Below are 22,479 nucleotides of genomic sequence, written 5' to 3' on the forward strand. Positions count from 1 at the left end.
TGTGAATGAATGGAATTCACAGAGAAGCATTGAAAAGGTTTTGCTTTTATCTCTGGTGTTTGTTTGCTTTGTACAAGGCTTGGGTCAGGACACCTTCCAACTTTCCTGATGTTAGAGCCTTTTTCAGTTAGATCTTTGCAGAATGTCTAGAATGGGACAGGATCAATGGAACCTGATCATTTGTGTTTCCAGTGAGAATTGATTTGTTCACTGATCCATTGGTTGGTTGAATTTGGGGCGGAGGGGGAAGAGCTGTCCACGTGAAAAAGGAATAAAATTGAAAGACAGGAAGAAGGAGTGGCCAGTCTTTCTAGTTATGAAGTTACAGGTAATCCTTGATTTATTTCATTTAGTGACTGGTTGAAGTTACAACAGCACTGAGAAAAGTGACTTACGACCATTTTTCACACTTACAACCATTGCAGTGTCCTCCGGTCACACGGTCAACATTCAGACACCTGGATACCAACTCATATTTATGATGGTTGCAGTGTCCCAGGCTCATGCCATTCCCCTTTTGCGAGATTCTGTCAAGCAAAATCAACGGGGAAGCCAGTTTCACTTCACCCCCTTGTTACTCACTGAACCACTCACTTAACAACTGTAGCAAGAAAGGTCGTAAATTGGGGCAAAACTCAGTTAACAAATGTCTCATTTAGCAACAGAAATGTTCAGCTCAATTGTAGTTGTACGTCGAGGACTACCCGTATATGTGTAGCCGAATAGAGTTGGAAAGCAGGATTATCAAAAGATTCCCCTTTCTACAAAAACAAATGAAGGTTCGCTTTTTCACGTAACTGCTTCCCTGGCTTTTAAGTTTAGAGATTTTAGCGTTAAGTGACTGCAGGACTGTTAAGTAAGCAGCTACCTCAGCTTAGGGTAGAAGTCTCCAAACTTGGCAACTTTAAGACTTGTGGACTTCAACTCCCAGAATTCTCCAAGCAGCATAGAATTCTGGGAGTTGAAGTCTACAAGTCTTGAAGTTGCCAAGTTTGGCGACCCCTGGCTTAGGAGCTCTAAAATCTCAGAAGAAGCTGGTGGAGCTTCATGAAATAAATAAAGGCACCTACTTCGCTCGCCTTAGAGCATTATCCGTTTCACTGCCGGTGGCTCAATCAGGAACCTGTCTTAGACAACTAACTGTCTCTCTCTCTGTGTGTGTGTGTCTTTCTTTCTTTCTTTCTTTCTTTCTCTCTCTCTCTCTCTCTCTCTCTCTCTCTCTTTTCAGGAGGAACAATTGCCCACAATGGATCGGATTATTTAAAGCGTAGTAGATGACGCGATTTTAGGATTTGCCGGCGGAGCCTTCGTCAAACGCACGAATTGACAGACGGGGAGCCAGTCACCGTTCGGCGTCCCTGGGACAAACCACAGAAGGCAAACGAAGAGGGCCTGGCGCTTGGAGGCTCGTCCATTACGTGGGCTACACCTGTCCACCCTGGCTTGCCGCGCTCCTCTCTTATTGGCTGTCCGCGGCCGCGGGGAGGGGGGGGGAAAGGGTCCGCCTCAACACGTGCCTGGGAAAAGCAGCAAAAGCCCGGCTTTAGCCGAGGCGAGAAGCGCTGGGGAGGCGGGGAGGGGCCCCCCTTCGTGGCCCGTTTCCGAGCGCGGCGGCAAGGCGGCGCTGCACGCCTCCTCCGCCCTGGCTCAGCTCGGAGGTGCGGCACGCGTGTTTGGCCGCAGCCAGCCTCTTGCAACGAGAGCGGCGGCCGCGCCGTGCAAGTGGCTGGCTCCTCAGCGCAGCGCAAAGCGGGCTGAGCTTCCGAATCCCTTGGCAGGCTGAGGAGGGAATCTGGCCGGGCGGTTGCGAGCCGCCGACATCGGAGGCTCGAAAGCCCTTCGGGGAACTCTCTCTGGCTCTCGATGGCGCTGACGGGAGAGAAGAGCACGTAGCTGGGGTGAGTAGCGGCACCTTCCCTCGCCGTCGATCTCTTCCAGGTGGCCGGGGAGCGGACGGTGCCCTGCCGCCTGCTATTTCGGGGCGGGCGCCCGTCCACCTCCCTTCCCCTCTTGAGCGCATCACTTACGTAGCGGGTGCTAAAGCTACCTAGCATGGGTGACTCCCCCCACCCCCAAGTCTCTTCCTGTCCAAGGCTCTTTCCTGAGGCGAAGGTGTCGCACTGGTCTTGCCTTCAGCCGTGGGGAGGCAACCTTGGCGGGCGGAGACCGCGGGCAAGGCAGCCAGGCGCGGATCGCCATGTCCGTACCTGGCGTCTCGAGGGAGGCACCTTGCAGCGGCTGAGCGATAAGCACTGGGCTGGGCATGCCGTTTTCAAACGTTTGGTAGTGCTGGAAGGGAACTACAGTACTTAGATCCCTGGGTGCACGTGCGTGTGTGTGTACGTGCTGCGCACACATACATTTCCACATACAAGAGGAAGGCTATAGTGCTCTGGGATGAAGGCAACCATCGTAAATACATGCTGCTTGCCAACTAGGGTTGATTTGGGAAGCCGGACCTAAAACGTGGATCCCTTAGACTTTTTGCGATTAACGAGGAGAAACTTTTAATTCAAGTAATGCACTTCCTTATCGATTGCTGGTGGCGTCTCTGGGCTGGAAACGGAAAAGAGGAGCCGGTGGGGCTTGTTTATATCTGTAAGAAAGATTGGGCTGCCTGGGAGTCACCTGAGATGAATGAGGTTGACCTCCTGTGTGTTGTCTGGGAAGAGTGATGGGAGCCCCTTCTGGCCTGCCTGAGACTGGAAAATCACGTTATATCTATTGAACTGAGTTTAACGGAAGACAGGAAGGGAATCTGGCTCAAAGCTGCTAAACCAAGGGTAACTGTATTGATAAAGGAGAGTATTTGTAGCTCAGGGTTGAAATGAGGAATTCTCGATGCTCTCTGAGCTTCATTGTTTTCTTACAGATGTTTCATTATCCAAAGTAGGTAGCACCATCAGGGTTAATCCATCCCTTATTAGCACTGATGATGTTACCTAGTTTGGATAATGAAATCTCTGCAAGAAAACAGAGAGCATCAAAGACCTCTTAAACATGCAACCATATGCTCTACCTGACTCTGTGGTTTCTTCCCCAAACCCCAAAAACTTTAACCTTAGACTGTCTACTATTGACCTCACCCCTTTCCTAAGAGGTCATATTTTTCTCATATGTACCCATTTCATGTATTCATAACTATGTTTATACTTATACCTATTATCTTGTAAGCGATTGACAAATCAAAATAAATAAAAAAATAAATAAACATTCTCTAGGCTTCCACACCTCACAGGATAATTGTTCTTAAAGGAGAACATTCCCTTTCTTGCCTCCTTGTAAGGATCACTCATTGTTTGGAAATACTGGCCTTTAACATAGAGCAAGGGTCTCCAACCTTGGCAACTTTAAGACTTGTGGACTTCAACTCCCAGAGTTTTTTAGCCGGCAAAGCTCTGGGAGTTGAAGTCCACAAGTCTTAAAGTTGCCAAAGTTGGAGACCCCTGACCTAGAGCACAATTATTTTTTTGAAAATGCTGAAATTCTCAGAGATGTCACTCACCCCCAACCTTTCAAAATGTTTTGTTGCCAAACAGGTGTGTGAATCCTGGCATATTTACTCGGATGTCGTGTGCCTTGTCTATGCTGTTGTTTGCTTCCAAATAGGTTTAGGTTCGTTTCTTTGTTAACTTTGTTCTTGTGCATTCTTCATCATTATCTAACCCTTTAACACATGTTTTCAAATCTGATTTCTAGCCAAGTTAGGCAGAAATAAGCACCTTGCAGTTTCAGGGACTGATCCATGTCATGTGTCCAAAGCAAGAGTGAGATATGCAAATCAAAGAGGTAACAAGAAGTACACATATCAAATGCAATTTAAGGTATAATTTTCCATATTTAGTTGGGATTAAATTTTTACAAGACATAGTAGGTTTTAATTCCAGGTGTATGTGCCATAGGGTTGCAGTGACAGTTGTTAGTTCCTTTTTGGCTCATGTGCTGGAAACCTAATCACAGGCTTTAGCTTAACAGGATCATCTTGCTGCTTGCTATTGTTAAAATATACCATTATTTTTGCTTAGATCTTAGTGGCAGAGTATAATTCATCTTTGAAAAACTTGTTTAAAATTAATGTCATGTACTATCTCAGTTCAGGCATATTTCCCAAGGGAAAAATTGGCTTTAAATTGGGAACTGTGCCCCCTTGCATGCTTAGCAAATGTTGTATACCGAGCTTAAACTAGGTAAGAACTAATCCATTGAATAAATAAAACTCCATTTTTACAACCCTGTAGTCCCTGTTTGGGACAGAGTCAGGATGATTGGATAGAGCTGAGCACATGGGCTGGAGATGCTTATGCAGAGTTTGCAGCAGATATTTTTTTCTTTGCACCCTAGGAGAGAAATACCTGCCACTAGCTAGGATTGAACTCTCAACCTTCCGAATGGAAAGTGGGCATCTTCACCATCACGGTAATCAATCCATTCGATAAATAAAGAAGATGCATTCTTGGAAAAGAACTAAATCATACAATAAAATACTCGCAATTTTTTTCTCCTGAAAACACTTTAAAAATAGAATACAGGCAATATGTGTTGTCGTTGCTATTAATTAATTACTTGGTATGGTATGAATTCTGTATATTCAGCGAAGAATCAACTTTACTATATCGCAGATGTTCTCCTATGATAATTAAACTACAATGGAACAACTGTTGTATATTCCAAACTAGCTATTAGTTTTAATTCTAGGCTTGGAAAATAAATGAGTGCAGTATCATCCTAAATATAAATATAAATATACACACACACACACACACACATATATATATATATATATATATATATATGTATATATATATGTATATATACATCATATACATATACACATATACACATATACACATACATACATACATACATACATATATATATATATATATATATATATATATATATATATATATATATATATATATATATATATATAAAGAAACTGGAATACTGTGGTACATCAACTGTTTTGATTAGCTTCTCATTTTTTACTGGTTGTGAGATTAAAAAGATAAAGATGCTCTCAACATGAGTCTAACTTCTGATCATTGTCATGGATTCAAATCGATAGCTTTCCTGCAATGCTGAAATGGCCATAGGACCCTGGGATGTTGCAGCCATTGTAAATACGTGCTGGATGTCAAGCAGCCAAATTTTGATCATGTGACCATGGGGAGGCTACACTAATTGTAAATGTGAGGACATTTACAGCTGTAAATCACTTTTTTCACTGCTGTTGTAACATCGAACAGTTGCTAAACGAATGGTTGTAAGTCAAGGTCTACCTGTATTCAAGTGATTTGCCATTGGCTTCTTCTGATGTTCTTTGATTTTGCTAATCCACTTTATGGTCTTGGTATTCCATAGTGATCTGTCTCTTTAATACATACAGCCTACTTAGCTTTGAAGTCCAAATGAGATCAGCCAGATAGTGCCACCTGAGTCACAGCATCTATTTATGAGACACGAAGCATTGTATTTCAGATAAACTTTTTCTTGCTTAAACACTGCGTAATTGATGTGTTAACAGAAATATTAACAATTAAAGGGGGTGAGATATTTGTTCATAGCTTATATCTTTTAGATGGTTTAGGCTATGTTCTTTTTTTAATGTGTTTGAAGTAACAGCCTTTCATGCAAAATGCATATGAAATTTTAGATTACTCTGAACAGTTTTGAGTTTTCCAGGAGCAGTAAGTCAATCTAAACCATTCCCTGGCTGAAAAAAAATATAGTGTCGACAGATGTGGTTGGCAATATGCTGCCTTGCAGTTGTTTGAGATTGATGGGAATCAAAATCTAATAGTATAGTAGAATAGAGTTATGAGAGTTGCAATGCATACTGTCTAGGAGACAATGGTTGTACTTCTTTCCTGTATTTATTGATTTATTGATTTCAGTATATGTTTGACATAAAAAAATCACTCCTAGAGAGATAGCCCTATGAGTCTTGGGTTCCACAGGATTGAGCCTGTAGTTTTAGACCTTAAACCCTTTCAGAGTTTCTTTCTTCAGGCAATAACGAAAAAATGGCTTACACATCATTTCAGAAAAAGAAATACTACATGCATATAGTTCTGCATTTGACTGAAGATATGTCATTTTTGCACATGCTTTGAACACTTACATGAAATAAAGGAATTCTTACTTCATACCTGTAACCAAAGGCAACTCAGTGTAGAAACAATAGATTGCAACTAACGTACCTAAAGACAATGAGAAAGATTGTACAACATGCAACAGTTTTTCATTTGTGGATTTTGGCTAAAAAAAAAAAAATCCCTCTAGCTTTTCTGGTTCTACTACTATATAACCTTTTTATTTACTTTATCAAATTTCTAAGTTCCCTTCATCCCTTAATGACTCTAGATATTGTACAATGTTTTAAAAAATCCAATTTAGAACAATATAGCAGATCAAAGGAATGGCAAACATCCAGAAAGAGCAATAAAGCATATGATTGCTTGATACAAACAGTTTCTATAAGAAGCCTGTTGTATATCCTAGTCCATGGTCTGGAGAGAAAGCCAGGATTTTACGATTCTTTTAAATGAGCTTGAGGGCAGACAAATATGTTGCAGGGACATTGTTGCCCAGGACATGCTCTAGAATAGAGAAGGCTTTCTGGATTCCACCAGATGACATTGCCTAATCAATGGGATCTAAATTTCTAATGCTGCTCATACAGATTGGACAGAATCAAGATCACATGAAGTGTTAATACCACTTTATAATGCCTTGGTAAGGCCACACTTGGAATACTGCATCCAGTTTTAGTTGCCACGATGTAAAAAAAGATCTTGAGGCTCTAGAAAGAGTGCAGAGAAGAGCAACAAAGATGATTAGGGGCCTGGAGAGTAAAACATATAAAGAAGGGTTGCTGGAACTGGGTATGTCTAGTCTGATGAAAAGAAGGACTAGGGGTGACATGATAGCAGTCTTCCAATGTCTCAGGGGCTGCCACAAAGAAGAGAGTCAAGCTATTCTCCAAAGCACCCAAGGGCAGGACAAGAAGAATGGGCGGAAATAATCAAGGAGAGAAGCAACCTAGAACTAAGGAGAAATTTTCCTACAGAACAGTTAATCAATGGAACAGTGTAAATGCTCGAACACTGGAGGTTTTTAAGAAGAGATTGGATAACCATTTGTCTGAAGTAGTGTAGGGTATCCTGCATAAGCAGAGGATTGGACTAGAAGAGCTTCAAGGTCCCTTCCAATTCTGTTATTGTATTCTATTCTTAACTTATGACCATAATTGCAATCAGAAAGTACAGGAGCAGTTAGCTCTGTGGGCTTTATTGGTAATAACCAGCACCTTGAATTGTACCTGGAACCCACTGGTAACCAGTTCTGTTCACAAAGCAGAGAGACAGTATTATGTGATCGCATTGTGGCATGGTCATAATTACTTGTGCTGCTATGTTCTACACCACTTGCTGCTTCTGAGTGGTTTTCAACGCAGTCCCATTACAGTTACTATAGAAAGTAATCAAAGTGAGTGACTGTCTGAAGACCCTCCAGACCACCAATAGTTGCAATTGATACAATAAAGGGTCTTTATTGCAAGGACTTTCTTGGCTCTCCCCTAAGCAGTAACTGTAAGATCAGGAAAACTCAAAGGGAAAGTACAGAACTAAACTCTATTTAGGACTCAAGAATCTCTGGGACTAGTAGCCCAAATATTCATCAGATTAAGCCTGAGTCTGCTCCCTCCCATCTAGATACACACATCCTTAGACACTGAGTCAAGACTTTGACATCATTATTTGGTTACTTTGGGATTGAGATACATAAATCTATATCAGTGAATTGATGATACCTGACCCCAAGCTAATAGATGACCAGACTCGGCAACCTCATGTGGATGTTAAACAAGAAAGGCAAATGTATAGGCGCTAGCACTAGCACTTATATAGTATATTACTTCACAGTGCTTTTACAGCCTTCTCTAAGCAGTTTACAGAGTCAGCATATTGCCCCCAACAATCTGGGTCCTCACTTTACGGATCTCGGAAGGATGGAAGGCTGAGTCAATCTTGAGCTGGCGAGAATCGAACTGCTGGCAGTCAGCAGAATTAGCTCACAATACTGCATTCTAACCACTGCACCACCACAGCTCTTCAAGACTTGTTTCACTCACAAGTGTTGATCTCTCTCCCCTCCTATCATGTTTCCCCGGTGAAAAAAAGACCTGTCCTGAAAATAACCCCTAAATTGATTTTTACATGTGTGCCCAATATAAGCTCTACCCCACAAAATAAGCTCTAATTAAGACCCTGCCCACTCGGGGGTGTTCAGGGTGGGGCAAGACACATGGCTAAAAATTAAGCTAGGGTGGGGTTGGGGGTGGTGGAGCTGCCCTACTACTTACCTTTGGGCAGTTGCAGCCAGGCCTCACACACCCCGACCCCTGCCTTACCAGTCCATTTCTTCTGCAGCCAACAAAGCTGGCAAAGCTTTTCTGAGGGCCTCTGCAGCCAATAACAGAGCTCTAGATCAATCCAGCGCTCTTTTATCTGCTGCAGAGGCCTTCAGGAAAGCCTTACCGGCCGCAGAACAAGGCCTCTGACAGTGATAAGGAGGCCAGGGGGCCACACGTGCAACTACGGTGAGTCAGTGGAAGACATTCCCCCCCCCCGAAAATAAGACCTGGTACCTTTTTGGTGACAAAAAATAAAACTGGGTCTTATTTTCTGGGAAACACGGTAAGTACCACATAAAACTGATCATAGAGAAAGGAGGAGTAGCATTGCAATTCCATGCCCCCATTTCTAAATCATGTTTAAATGGGGAGTCAATTTTTATAGGGTCCTCTGGAGCTGTAACCGCCCCCTCCTTCAACAACCCCAAAGGGGAGATTGGATGAAAATTGTCCAGGATGGGTGGCTCCAGTAGTGATTACTTGAAGACTGTCCAATGGTGTTCAAACATGGCATATATTAATTAAAATGGGCCTGTTTATGGGGATTATAAAACAACCACATTTTACTTTCCCAAGTAATTTTTTCGTAATGATTTACTGCTGAAAAGACAGTAAATCTTAAAAAAAAATCAGATTCAGATAAAATCATCTGATAAAATCAGATTCAGAAGTAATTAACGAAAGAGTTTTTAAAGAGGCCTTTAGGCATAATTAAGCAACATTGCTCAAAGTTTGGGGTTATTTCCATTGAGTATTTTTCATTTGTAAGTTATTTATAAGTTTAGTTTACTATATTCTTACATAATTTATAATGTTTACAGATTTGTTTTGTGATTAAGCTTTTTTTCTGCTGTCCATTTAATTTTCTTTTTTTTCTGCCATCCATTAATTTTATTTTTATCTTTGTTCATTGTGAAGTCATAGTTCAAAGCCAGCTTTCTATATTTAGTATTAATATTGATCTGATAGGGAACATTGATTTTACTAAATAAGATTGCTTTGATATGAATGCATAATTATGCTTTGGGACTTAGTAGAAAGTGCTGGCTAAGAAGAATATTTCTGATTCCTTAAATATTTTTCTCAATACTATGCATAGCCAATCATTTACCAAGTTTAACCCCTGTTACCCAGAACACATGAAATTGCTCATAAGGCCTTAAGATAGCATTTGGAACAAAACTTTGTATTAGCCTAGAAAAGAATAAACTGCTTTAACTCTTAAACTGAAGGCAATCTAAGGACATACTTTATGAATGAAAATGCAAATGTAATTATTGCCACCTAATATCTCTAAATAATTAACAAGCATGGCAAATGCAGAGGTACAATTTCTAATCCATGTTTGCAGGCTGCCATTGGTATATAATGTACTGTAATCAGGCAGCATACAATAACCCTAAAGAAGTATGTATGTAGGAGATTTAGCTGGAATCTTTCTTGAATGTTTCCCAACCTGACCCAAAGAGACAGAGTATTTTGTCACTCACACTGGAGAAGAGGACAATGCCAAGTTTGGGATTGAGCCTAGGACTCTCACACTGCTGTGGAGACAAAGGCATACTTTAGAGACGATCTTAACAGTGAGAAAGTCCCAAACTTTGAAACTTTCTGGTTCTTCTAAATGTTTAAGTATTGCCCAATTTAAATTTATTTTTCTTGGAGGCTGTCCATGATCCAAGATGCCATTTTTCACTTGTGGATGACTCCTGTTCTACATTAACTTCCTTCCAGCATCTGTAGGCCTTAGCTTAATGAGAATATGAAGTCAAATCGAGAACTGAAAGGAAATATTAGCATGCTGGAGAGTTCTTTGAAGGTTTTGACCACATCTGTTTGTGTTCCCGAAGGCAAGCTACTTACTTCACACTTTGAAATCAAGCACATATGGCACACTCCAAAATTAAGAACAGCCCTCAGTGTGTATTGGGGGAGAGGGAAGAGATGGTGTCAAGAGAAATCTGGAGTTTTCATTTCTTCCAAGAGATGTCAGTCTATCAAACTCCAGTCTTTTGAGTGATTCTGCCCTAATGGCAGTCATGTGGGTCATGGATTGAAAAATAGAGCATTTGTTGAGCAGCTTTTGCATATTACAACCATCACGGAGAGCAGCTTCTGTGCAGAACCTTTCAAGTGGCTTCCCATGTGACAGAGGGAGCAGGACAGCTGCCTCTAAAGAAAACAAAACTAAGCTATTTCTTATTTAAGGCTTTCCAAGTGGTTTCCCATGTGGGAGCTGTAACAGATCAGTCATTTTTCTGTTGGAGAAAAATTTAAAAGTTGATCTGTGCAGTTCACAACTATCCACATAAACCAACTGTTTATATTTTACATTGGAGTATTTTTATGTAACATAATCATGCAATACTTGGACTATCATTTCTGTTTCTGAATTATTGGGACCAATAGTAACTTACCTAACTTTCAGAGGTAATGTGAAACCTAATTACTTCTGTCATTTTTTGTAGATGAAAGGCAGCCCTTCTTAATTAGAACAGTATTTCCTGATGTGTATAGAGGTAGTATGAAACATCTTGATTAAAAACGGCATGTGTTAAAATTACTGGGAAGTTTTCCTTCCTCCATGTGAGAATTTCTGATAATTTCTAGGAGCTTTGGCTTTAATTGATTTTCATGTAATTGCCTGTAGATCAAACCTCACGCTTAGAAGCTTTGTTGCTCCTGCAGAATCTGAGTATTCAAAATATGGTAAAGATAGTACAATTGTGCCGTTTGGAGATAATTCCTTGGGAAATGCCTTATGGAGAGAGATTGTTGCCAAGTAGCTAGAGCCTATGTCAAGGCTATAAATATTGGAATAAATAAATAATGCAACTATGTGTCTGGGGATTATAGAACAGGCTTATGATTGAATGGAAACAGTCTCAAATACAGCATTAATAACTGTTGCACTTTAGAGTGGCAAGGTCTATTTGCACTTCCATGTTTTGCTTATTAATTATTGTTATGTGTTATTTTTTACTTTGCAGAAAGAGCTGTAATACTAGAAGGCTGCATATGTGCAGTAATATGGATGGGTTTGGGAACTAATGGTGCAGAACAACTTTATGGCCATGAAGGATTGTGTTTAATGGATATTCACCCAGCCATAACTTCTATCTGATCCCATGCTAGTCTGAAATGTTTCATTTTATTTTTGAGGAAAAAAAGAGAAGCATAGATAGTATAGCAAGCAGAGGTTGCTACCTGAACAAGGAGACTTTTTTTGGGGGGGGGAGTGTCAGGCTGGATCCAAGGTAGTTGACACATGACAGCCTTAGCAAGCCACATGTTATCCAGCACATATCATAATATTGAGCAACGGCTTGTTAGGCAAGTAATATTTAGCTCATGTCTTTTCTGACTCAGATGTTGCCTTTTCTCCCTGGGTTTGTTTAACTTTATTTAAGCACATTTTCAGCTGTATATAAACAGTCTGCTTAGCATTTAAATCCATAAATATTCAGTTGGAATCTTACTAGTAGCAGTTGATGATAGGAGAAATGTGTGATCACATTTCAGGTGCTCTTTTTAAAAAGGCATGGGGTAATGTGCAAAAGAGAGTTAAGTATTCCTCACAGCTATATCTGCATTGGTATCCCAGGGGAAAATTTTTTTTTTCTGTTCTGCCAACATTAACTTTATGAAGTGTTTATGGAGATTCTTAGTTATCCAGGTCATGGTTGTCCTAAAGGTGCTTTTTCAAAAGGCAGCTGGATTTTCTTTGTTTTTTTCTCATGAAGATGTTTTGCTTCTCAGTTCTGAAGAAGTTTCACTTCTCAGTTCTGAAGAAGTTTCTTGAATGAGAAGCAAAATGTCTTCAACAACAACAAAAAAAGTCCAGTTGCTTTTTGAAAAAGCACCTTTGAGGCTTATGAAATGTTGTTAAGTACTCTCACCTCTTTAGGCTCTGGTAGTTTTTAGTGCAATGAAATTGTTGATCAATTTCTAGGGTGTTTAGTATCAGTGCAGGCAAAGATTCATATTATTGATTGTTGCTTCCTACAAAATAGTAGAAAATTGGGGGGGGGGGACAATATAAAATAAGACGTCTATCTTAAAACTTTTCTTTCATGTTCCAGGTTGCTTTATATGTTATTTTATGTGGAAGAACATTAATCATATGATCTTCCATTACAACTTGGAACTGATACACATAATTTACCACATCATTGAGAACTAGGCCTAAGTTGGACTCTCTTCATTATAAAATCAGCATCTGCTGAGCTTGGGAACTGACATGTCATGTAGAGCTTACACCTATTTCTGAAAACCTGTTTTCCCTTTGTAGAAATCTTGGCTTTTGTTCAAGATAGGTTCCTCCAGGCTTGGTGAGATCATATGTGCAACCTCTGCTGGGCTTTTCTTATCCTTCTAACTCATTTTCCAGTCTACTGATTGGACAACAGCTGAACTTTTCAGTAACACTATATAGCTGTTGGGTATGATGTGGACAAATGGGAAGCATCTGACTTGAAGCATACATCCAGATTGAGACCCTTTTTGTGTGACTTTAGGAAAATGTTAAATTAAGCAACTAAGAAAATTGTTTTCTGGATCTGAATTTGTTTCTAGCATCATGCTTGTACCTGTTGTTTATCTATACAATAGCTTAGACAAACTCATTAACAAGTTATACCAATAATGTACGAAATTTTCCATACGGAAACAGAATGCCTTCTTGAAAAAAAATCTTGACCTTACTGACTGTCTAAACTTTCTGTTCTTCTCATGAACTTTGCTGCTTTCAGCACTGCCTGTAAATTCACTGTCTTCATGGTTCCACAAAACTTCTTGGCAAGCTAGAAAAAAGTGGGATAGATAGCATCACCACCAGATGGATTCGCAACTGGCTGACAAACCATACTCAATGAGTAGTCCTTAATGGGTCTAAGTCTACATGGAGGGAAGTAAGCAGTGGGGTGCCACAAGGTTCGTCTTAGGCCCAGTACTCTTCAATATCTTCATTAATGACTTAGATCAGTGGTCCCCAACCTTTTTTGTACCAGGGACCGGTTTCACGCAGAAACACTTTTTCAAGGACCGGTTAGGGTTTTTTATTATTTATTTATTTATTTATTTATTTATTTATTATTTGTTTGTTTGTTTGTTTTATTTTATTATATATTCCACTCATTGAAAAGCTAGTTATGACTTAATTTAATCATAATCAAAGTTGGATTGGATTTAATAATCATGGTTAATACAGGCATGATATTCCCCTCTGAAAAAAAAATTGGGACCAGCCAAAAGAGACCACGCGCTGCGCGCCAAGAAATCACACACACACACAACACCAACGCTACACACCCTTCCTTTCCAGCCGGTCAGGTGTGGATCAGCTCCGGAGCTGGGCAGCCGCTTCCCTGGTGGCGGGGCCGAGGCCACCGCCTGGGGAGCGCCCGCTGCTTTCCCTTGCCAGGGCCGGGCGATGGCGTGTTGCCCTGCGCCGTGTGACCCCCGCCTGGCAGCACGCTTCTCGGCACAAGGCAGCCGGGTTGCCCAAGGAGCCCGGCCGGCCAGGCGAGGGGAAGGCAGCGAGGGCCCTGCTGGGCTGGGGTGGAAAACCCACTTGGCAAGGGGCCAGGGAAGCCTGCGGGCGGAGGACCAAGCGCGCTGGGAGGCAGAGATTCTGCTGAGGCCGTCAGACGGAGAGACGGCTGGTCTGTGGCTGCCCAGCTCCCATTTCCTGCCGCTCACCTGAGTGGCCTGTAGCCACGTGTCGGTGAGGCAATTGAAGAAGAGCTTCTTGTGAGCCTTGACCAGGTCGCCGGCCGCTTCCAAAGAGGGCGAGGGAGTTCGTGCAGGCTGGGATCAAGGTAATCGGCAGCAGCATAGCCTCCCTTCACCAGAGCCTCGCAGAACTCCTGGTGTAAGCCCGGCGAATCAGGAGCCTCCTTCTTAGGGAGAGCAGCTTCTCCACAGCTACCACGTTTCCCTTTTCTTTAGCCACACACGGCGTGGAGTTGACGTTTTTGGTCGAGCGAGGCTGAGAGACAGCGTCAAAACCAGCGCTCAATCCAGCACGTCGGAACAAGATGGCGCCAAAGCAAAGTAGGCGGCCCGGTCCCAAATGACCCACGGACCGGGACCGGTCCGCGGACCGGTGGTTGGGGACCCCTGACTTAGATGAGGGAATAGAAGGGGAACTTATCAAATTTGCAGATGATTCTAAGCTGGCAGGAATAGCTAACACCCAAGAAGATAGGCTCAAGATCCAGATGGATCTTTACAGACTCAAACACTGGGCCTTATCTAACAAAATGAAATTCAGTGTAGAGAAAAGTAAAGTCCTACTCTTAGGCAAGAAAAACCAAAAGTACGCATATAGACTGGGTGAAACCAGGATTAATAGCAGTAACTGTGAGAGGAATCTTGGAGTCTTAGTGGACAACCAGCTAAATATGACCCAGCAGTGTGCAGCAGCAGCCAAAAAAGCTAAGGCAATCCTAAGTTGCATTAACAGAGAGATGCAATCAAGATCAAGTGAGGTACTAATACCACCCTATAAAGCCTTAGTAAGACCACACTTAGAATACTGCATCCAGTTTTGGTCACCACGCTCTAAAAAAGATTGAGGCTCTAGAAAAAGTGCAGAGAAGAGCAATCAGGATGATTAGGGGACTGGAGACTAAAACATATGAAGAACGGTTACAGGAACTGGGCATGGCTAGTCTAGTGAAGAGGAGGACCAGGGGAGACATGATAGCAGTCTTCCAATATTTGAGGGGCTGCCACAGAGAGGAAGAGATTCTATTTTCTAAAAATCTGAAGGCCAGGCAAGGAATAATGGATGGAAACTGAACAAGGAGAGATTTAACCTGGAAATAAGGAGAAACTTTCTGACAGTGAGAACAATCAACCAATGGAGCAGCTTGCCCTTGGAAGTTGTAGGAGTGTTATCACTTGAGGCTTTCAAGAAGAGATTGGACTGCAATTTGTCAGAAATGGTGTAGGGTCTCCTGCTTAGGCAGTGGGTTGGACTAGATGACCTACAAGGTCCCTTCCAATTCTGATTATCTGTAAATCTATAATAATAACTACAGCTTTGCTCAGAATTACATCAATTGTTCTGGTTTAGGATATAAGAATATTTACTTTAACTTGTTGCGCTGCAGAAATTCAACAGCTCATACATTATATCTTTTTACTTTGCTTGATGGAAATGGTGTCAAACTAATTCTCTTTCTAGAAGCATTCCTTTTTATTTGAATAACACTTTTGAGATTACCTACAGTAGCTTGTATGCACCATATCTGAGAAAACTAAAGAGTAGTTGCCTATTTTTCATCTTATTGTGAGAGGTCCTTGGTGCTATCTGAGGTTGGTTGTTTTCTTCAGATATTTCATTACCCAAACTAGGTAACATCAGCTGTGCTAGTTAGGAATGGGGTTTGCTCTCATTTTATATTCTATATCAGTTTATATTTTAGTGGCTTAGTCAGGGTTGATGGGGGTGGTCTTAGAGATTCTTTGGTTGGGCTGTGTGTTGTTTGGCAGTTCCCTGATTGGTACACTGGTATTGGTAAAATATTTTTACTTCTTGATTGTTGATCTGATGTTATTATTATTTTTTGCTTTTGTCCACCGATGACAAAGTTTGTTCATATCAGCACAAAGGCTATTCATTTCTTATGCTTCATATATGGAGTGTTTTAGTCCTTTTTAAGATGGTCTTTCTTTTGAGATACATGATATACGCATTCCCATAGGAATCTTTCTTCTGGGAACTACCCATAATTAAAAAAAATAGATTTATGAAATGTGGCAGCAGCTTTTGCTAACAGATTGGCTTCTCCTTGTTTTTGCTGCTGATGGGCTACAGAATGATAACAGTGTGCATCTGGAAGCATTTCTGATCTGTTAAAAATATTGAAGAATTTCCAAATAATCTAATATGAATTCTAGACAAAGAGGTTACCTTTCTTTCCTTTTACACATCAAGGCTCATTTCTATGAACATTTGTGCTTGCTTTAAAAAGTAATATACAATATGAGTTTGCTTGCATGCATACAAATATCTTTACAAAGATAAAGGTGTAAACTATGTTAATGTATATTGGAAAAAAAGTTTTTAATGTAGTATTTAACAAATGCCTTGATCCCTCTTTTAAAAATATGCAAAGTATTTCCAGTAGTGCATTAATGGAAGAGTTTGTTAAATTTGCACACAATGTGATAATATCCTATGATTAAAACAATAGCAAAGTCTAGTGACTTTAGAGGAAGATTGGTTGAGATATCCAATATCATATGCAGATTTTCTAATGTACACATGCTAAAAAGAATGCATATATTACAGTAATTTTAGATGATTGTAAGTGTGGAGATTATGGCAACTGCTGTCGTTAAAATGACATTTGTTCCCAGGAACAGATGGTGCTTGGGTGGTGACAAATGGATTCACTTTGGGTGTGATTCATACATGGCATTAGTTACTGAACAATAAAATATCAAGGAGACTTTTGAACCAATACAGTTACAGTTATGTTTTAAATTTAATATGTGTATTTATAATAGCAGCCTACTGATGCCTTGTCACAGCTGAGTCTTTTTTAATAGCCATATCTAAATATCAAACTCAGAGAATGTAGTTTAGAACTTAAATACTCATTTGGGATAAAGGTCACCAGACTAGTAAAAATGGGTAGCATTTGATGGGGGAGAATCATAGCTCAATAAATACAAAAGACAGTTTTCTAGGCACCTATGTAAGCTTAGAAGACCTAGTGAAAAGAAAGTGGCATTTCACCCACACCTTGTTGGTGGGTTCCTCCTTGATCATTGAGAGAGAGAGAGAGACTTGTAGCTCCAACAGCATTGTATTAGAGGAAAATCTCTGACAGCTTCTAGAACTCATTCTATTTAGCATGAATGCCCATAGAAGGAGCAGTTACTTCAGCAGCCATTTTTTGAAAGTCCTGTAAGAAACCCTACAGAGTAGCTGCCAGTGTATGGCAGAAAGCTGGTCATAAATGCTGTAAGCAGAAGGAAATCACCTTTGAGATGTTTATGACACTTTTATAAACTCTATGGTGGTTTCCCATTAGTAGTTTCCTGTTCGTCGTTGCCTGCTGAGTTGTGACTAGTAGTGTAGATGTATAAAATTATATACCACGACACAACAAAGAATAACCTCTCAAATCAAAAGAAAACGTAACAGTATTTAGCTGCTTTGCAAACCAGATCCCTCATAATCAGACCTCATCAAAACGTAGACTTATTGCTAGTACAGGATGAATAATTGAAGTAATTACCTTCCCTGTAATATCTGCCTCAAAATTGTTAATTTTCATATTGAAGTCTGAAGCAGTCACAAGTATACACTGATTTCATAGTTGGCATTTTCTTATAGCTGGAAATAAATGGAATAGAATATTTAATGAAGTCTCGTAGCGGTCATGCTTTTTTATAAAATGGCCTGTCATACCAGATTTGCAATTTAATTTCCTGAAAGCCATTTCAGTTTGCCAGGTTTAAAAATTAGCCACATTGACAAAGAACATTTAACATAGTACCTCAGAAATTCCAGACATCTCTGAATCGTGTTTTTTTTAAGCTTTGGGATTCCCATTTCATTCCCCACCTTGCTTTGAGATTTTCTCTGGCTGATGCTAAACTAGAAGCCTTGCTGTCAATATTTCAAGAATACACCTCTTTAGATAGGGAGGCTTCTTTGAAGAACTAGAACAACAGTTAAAAAGAAAAATGTAGCAGCTGCCAAGTGTCAGTGCGATCCCTGTTTTCAATAGAAACAAAGTTTGATATTTACACCATTTTCTCTCTCCTGTGTCACACAGAAGTAGCCAAGAGATTCATGATTTTAGTTGAGAGGAACAGTGATTACTTGTCTGTTTATCCATCTGGTCTCAGGATGTTTGCCTCTGACTTTGATAAACCTAGTCCTTATACCTGGCATATTATCTCTTATCTGCTTCTTCAACTATAAACTTCTTTCCCAAATTTTTCTTCCATAACTTTGTGTTTCCATGCCACATTCAAGCAATAGATTCAGCAGTGTCTGGAGTTTCCTGTTGAACTCTGTTATATTTGAGATCTGCCCAATTCATTTCTAGTCAAAGAATGCTGCAAGAACAAGTTATGACCTATGTCATTAGTGGCCCTGTCATAGTGATGGAAAGTGTCAATTCTACAATATGAAAGTTGTTCTAGGCTTGTTTGGGAGATTCAATTTGTGGCCCAGTAGCCAGAGGTAGCTACTACTTCCCATCAATCAATTACTGTACTTTCCTGAGGCATGGTAGCTCAGTGGCTTAATGTTGCTGGAGAAGGTCTGTACTCTGGTGGTTCAAGTCCTAACACTGCATGATGGAGTGGGCTCCCATCACTTACCTCGATTTTTTTTTTTTTGGTATATGTGGAACTTTGCAGCTAGGGCAAATATTTTCCAGATGGGCAGAAAATGGTGGGGCACATATCAAATGTTTTAATAGCTTTCCAGGTTTAGAAAGGATGGGTAGGCTGATCTTTCACTGGCCCCACTTGTGGAAACTCTGATGCCAGTAGTGGGGAATATTTAATGTTTGAAAAATAGAGATCAGTGTACCATGTAGCCAAACCTTAATAAGTACAATTGTTTCAAAGTTCTTCGTGCAACCCAAGAACTGATTTAGAAAAATGCATATCAAGAGTCACATTTTTAGTTGAGAAAAAATAGTAACAAATAAGCCAGTCCCTTTGTAAGGCATATAGGTGTTCCAGGATCATCTACCTGTTTTGGTTTACGAGTCAGATTGTCTACACCCTTTCATTCATCTAGTGCTCTAATCTTAGAGTGGGATCAGCATCTTTAAATATCAGCAGTGTCAAAATATAAACTTGGGTACCACATATATGCTGATTTTAATTCCTCATTCCAAAGCTGCAGAATATGTCTTCTAACAATGTGTTACCACTCATAAATGGCTTCAGACTGAGCATCAAGACTTGCAGGTTCTGTACTATCTTGTCCCATTGGGACCATATTAATTCCTTAACCATTCCTAAAATCTCCTACCCTCGTGTCTTTTCATATGGAAGAGTTTTCACTTCAGAAGCGGATGGAGATGGAGCATCTCCAGAGAGCACTGAATCTCAGCATTCCTTGAGGGTTTGAGGGGATTAGGATCCAACAATTTCTTGATAGCCACAAATTGTGCTCCAGAAAAAAATGTCAGTCCTAGATGAACTTACCACTTATGTGTCAATATTTTTAAAAGATCTAACTTTGAGCTTAAGGACTCCAGGTGATGAAACATCTCATTTAATTTGTTTTATAACATCTACATAAAAGCACAACTTTCAGCTAATCATTCAGTGGTTGATGTTATTTGGCATATTACATTCCTCCTGATACTGAGCCATGGTGGTACAATATGCAGTATTGCAAACTAACTCTGCCCACAGTCAGGAATTCAATTCTGATGGGCTCCAGGTTGACTCAGCCTTTCACCTTTCTGAAGTCAGTAAAATGAGGACCTAAATTGTTGGAGACAATATGTTGACATATGTAAACATTCAGAGAATGCAGTAAAGCACTATGGAGCAGTATGTAAATCTAAGTGCCATTACTAATGCTCTTGCTGTAATGATGAAGTCTTTGTATCAATGCTTCCAACTTTGCTTGTCTTAATGCTTCCAATTACTACATTCTACTCATTCTGCACTGCATTTTAGTATGACAATATCCTGCTATTGGAAAATAGTAAAAAAATGCAGTGATGCATGATGTAATCTATAAAAGATAGTTCTGTGTGGGGTTCATTTTCTGTAGGGCCAACCTCTCCTTTGATACACACTGATTACACATGAAGCAACAGTTCTAAAATTATTTACTCCAGGCTGCATATTTTTTTAATATTATTATCAGTTAAAATTAAATAAACATTTAATTAGGAGTATCCAAATCAGGTCAAAATTATAGCAGCAATTAAAATAAAAGTTAATGTGTACAGATTAGGTGCTTTGCTTATGGAACTAAAGAGTCACATAGTTATTAAAAACCAAGGGTGAAAGTGGACATCCTTGTCTAGTTCTTCTGAATAGTGGGAAGGATAGGTGAAATCTTATAAGCATTCCCAGAAGAATCAAGTCTTTGACTCTCTAGTGAGCAGAGTTCCCAAATTAGGGGTTCATTGCACATGTACATCTTTTATACAGGTAGTCTTTGAGTCCCAACACAATTGAGCCCAAAATTTCTGCTGCTAAATGAGATATTTGTTAAGTGAGTTTCACCCTATTTTATGACCTTTCTTGACACACTTGTTATGTTGAGCTGTTGACTTTGCTTGTCAGAAGGGTACATACAACCTGACACCGGGACACTGCAACCGTAATAAATATGAATCAGTTGCCAAGCATCTGAATTTTGTTCCCATGACCATGGGGATGTTGCAATGGTCACTAAATGAACTGTTGTAAGTCGAGAATGATCTGTAGGTGTGCTAAGTTCATTTTCTGGGTGAAACCTGCAGAGTGTGAATGGAAGAGAGACATGTGGGGAAAGGATAAGTCATTCCTTCCCACACCCTTGTATTAGGCTCTATAAAGGGATATATCTGATTTCTCGCCATTGCATAAGTCTTTGTATTGAGACAACAGGCGGCCAAGTGCTTAAGTGGTAGAAACTTCCTCTTTGTCTTTGTCCTATATGCTTTTGGGCTTCATATATTTATGGCTCCTTTCTATGCATCTAGTTATTGTCTTTCCTCCTCCATGCTTTTCCTGCCTTTTAGACAACTTGTTACTCTTTTTGCTTCCACTTGTTACTTCAGCCATCTTCTTCCTCCTCCTTTCTGTTTTCTATTTCTTATCTGTTCACTTGCTCCTTTTTTTTTCTATATGCAGTTTCCAAATAGTTATAGAGATCAAGAATTGACCATCTCACAGCAAGTGTGGGAAGATGCCTGCAATTGTAAAATGCATGGAGAACTTGGCTAGCTCAGCTGATGCTCCTGAGATGCTAAGGCTATGTGGCTTAGGCAGATTTCTGGCCTTTACCTGCACTAATGATGGTTATGATGACCACTTTGGTGTAGGGAGCATATGGTACCATAGAATGATGAAGGGAAAGAAAATATGGTTCTGTGGTTCCAAATTGGAGAGAAGCGGTTTCCTGCGCTTCTATTTAAATAGTTTTGTTCAAGATTAACAATGTAACAATTTGTCATTGCTGGAGGCACTCTCTCAAGATTCTAGACCTCATTCTTTTGATTTGATTTATTAGATTTGTTATGGCTGCTGACTCCAGAAGACTCTGCCCTAATAAAGGAAGCTGTTTCCTTGATGTACAGTGGTAGCCCAGCTTATCATTCCTCATAAATATTATAAAAATATTATTTCCATACTTGGAAATAATAGAAGTAGAAGGAGAGGGGAAGAGAAGACCCAACAAACATATGCAAATTATTATACTGGAATAGATAATTGTATTGCTAAATCAAAACCTGAGACACGTCTGGAAAAAACATGGGAAAACTTTCTTTTTCTTGCCCGTTTTATATTTAAGGTATGGAGATGCCTAATAGTCAATTCTGAATAAGATGTAGAGGTTTTAAATTTCCAGGAGAATGCAAACTATATAATTCAACCTGAGTGTCATTGATTGAATTTTACTACAGGCCATTACAACTTAACTAGCCTACCTTGTTGAATTCCTAATTAACTGGCTGGTTTTTTACTCACTATTCTGCCTGATGAATGAAAATCTATACATATAAAAGCAAAATACCACTCACGCATCCTCACAAAATCTCCAGAACTGTAAAGCTTACAAACTTGAAATTTGGTACGTATGTTCCTCTTGGCTTCTAGGTGCTCACTAAGAAAGAATTTTTCAAAATGACCATCAGAGCATTAGTATTTCATATATTATTATTAACATGCTCTGATGCTAAGGAGTTCTATTCCCCCTCCCCACCTGAAAAGAAATCTGTTCCAAATGCAAAACACAAGCAGAGGAGTTTCAGTTTCAGTATACTTTCACAGCAGCAACCAGCTTTAGTACAGAACAGTTGAGCTAAGCCACGCCCAGGCTCCTTGCTGTCTCCTACTTGCTCACA

General features: G+C 40.1%; 1 protein-coding gene across 2 annotated transcripts in view; it reads left to right on the top strand.

The window, feature by feature from the left end:
* The first annotated feature begins 1,595 nt into the window (after window positions 1-1,595).
* The window catches only part of RASGEF1C (RasGEF domain family member 1C), a 91,830-nt gene continuing 70,946 nt past the window's right edge, over window positions 1,596-22,479 (top strand). Inside the window, exon 1 of one of the 2 annotated variants that reach the window (XM_026685395.2) lies at window positions 1,596-1,898. The gene's annotated coding sequence lies outside the window, so the exon portion shown is untranslated. The remainder of the gene's footprint in view (window positions 1,899-22,479) is intronic. The other variant, XM_087955249.1, reaches the window with a different exon arrangement.

This window comes from Notechis scutatus, chromosome 2 (genome assembly GCF_049901735.1).
Source record: "Notechis scutatus isolate UNSWTSFEM ecotype Mainland chromosome 2, rNotScu1.2, whole genome shotgun sequence".
In the NCBI taxonomy this organism is placed as follows: domain Eukaryota; kingdom Metazoa; phylum Chordata; class Lepidosauria; order Squamata; family Elapidae; genus Notechis; species Notechis scutatus.